This window comes from Mya arenaria, chromosome 8, assembly GCF_026914265.1.
Source record: "Mya arenaria isolate MELC-2E11 chromosome 8, ASM2691426v1".
Lineage (NCBI taxonomy): Eukaryota > Metazoa > Mollusca > Bivalvia > Myida > Myidae > Mya > Mya arenaria.
In genome coordinates, this window is record NC_069129.1 from 10,869,929 (window position 1) to 10,871,824 (window position 1,896).

A 1,896-nucleotide genomic window follows, 5' to 3' on the forward strand; every position below is an offset into this window, starting at 1 on the left:
TGGTGCCAATTAATTGAAAAATGATCCAACGCGTCTTCTGCTGTGGTGCCAATTAATTGAAAATGTTCCAACGCATCTTCCATTGTTGTGGCAATTAATTGAAAATGATCCAGTGCGTCTTCTGTTGTGGTGCCAATTAATTTAAATTGTTCCGACGCGGGTTCCGTTGTGGTGCCAATTAATTGAAAATGTTCCAGCGCGTCTTCCGTTGTGGTGCCAATAAATTAAAAATGCTAATACTCGTCTTCCGTTATGGTACTAATTCATTGAAAATTGAGATAAACGGTGACTTATAAATAAATTTAAAATCAAGCAATAATATACTATTGAATGCTCAAATTAGAAAGTATGCAGATCGAACACGATATGGTAAAAACAGTACGATCTTAACGTGACGCTATTAAAAGGATACATTGTCATTGATGACGACGACGGGAGAATCGACTTATATGTATAGGAATTATATGAACAATACCGACGGGGGCTTCAACATACATTGCAATGTAACTCGTAATTTCGAAGGAGACAAAGACATACACTTCAAGAATGCCCACATAATCATTGCCGGAAATGGTTGTGCTTTATAAACGCCGAGGGAAACATCGAGATGAAATACGACAGCGGAAGCACAGACGGACATGACAGTGTTATGAAATACGGAAATGAACATGAAATTTATACGTAAAATACAACGATACCAACACAGTCGGACGTGGCAGGATGCAGCAATGACGAGGACAGGAGCTCCGCGGATGCAGCAATGACAAGGACAGGAGCTCCGCGGATGCAGCAATGATGAGGACAGGAGCTCTGCGGATGCAGCAATGACGAGGACATGAGCTCCGCGGATGCAGCAATGACGAGGACATGAGCTCCGCGGATGCAGCAATAACGAGAAAATGAGCTCCGCAGATGCAGCAGTGACGAGGACATGAGCTCCGCGGATGCAGCAATAACGAGAAAATGAGCTCCGCAGATGCAGCAGTGACGAGGACATGAGCTCCGCGGATGCAGCAGTGACGAGGATAGGAGCTCCGCGGATGCAGCAATGACGGGGACAGGAGCTCCGCGGATGCAGCAGTGACGAGGATAGGAGCTCCGCGGATGCAGCAATGATGAGGACAGGAGCTCCGCGGATGCAGCAATGACGAGGACATGAGCTCCGCGGATGCAGCAATGACGAGGACATGAGCTCCGCGGATGCAGCAATAACGAGAAAATGAGCTCCGCAGATGCAGCAGTGACGAGGACATGAGCTCCGCGGACGCAGCAATAACGAGAAAATGAGCTCCGCAGATGCAGCAGTGACGAGGACATGAGCTCCGCGGATGCAGCAATAACGAGAAAATGAGCTCCGCAGATGCAGCAGTGACAAGGACATGAGCTCCGCGGATGTAGCAATAACGAGAAAATGAGCTCCGCAGATGCAGCAATGACGAGGACAGGAGCTCCGCGGATGCAGCAGTGACGAGGATAGGAGCTCCGCGGATGCAGCAATGACGAGGACAGGAGCTCCGCGGATGCAGCAGTGACGAGGATAGGCGCTCCGCGGATGCAGCAATGACGAGGACAGGAGCTCCGCGGATGCAGCAGTGACGAGGACAGGAGCTCCGCGGATGCAGCAATGACGAGGACAGGAGCTCCGCGGAAGCAGCAGTAACAAGACATGTTAACGAGAGCAACGATGAACACGACAGTGACACGAACATTGACGATAGAAGCACCGATATACACGGTATCGACATAAAATACGACCACGGGAACATTGTAGAACACGATGGTGAACGGAACAAGTTTGACACATGGCGGGAAAACAAACAGGTGCTCGTTGAGACGTCATTTTATAGACACAGAAATTCATCATTGTTTATTATAGATATATTTAACTAAGTTCAA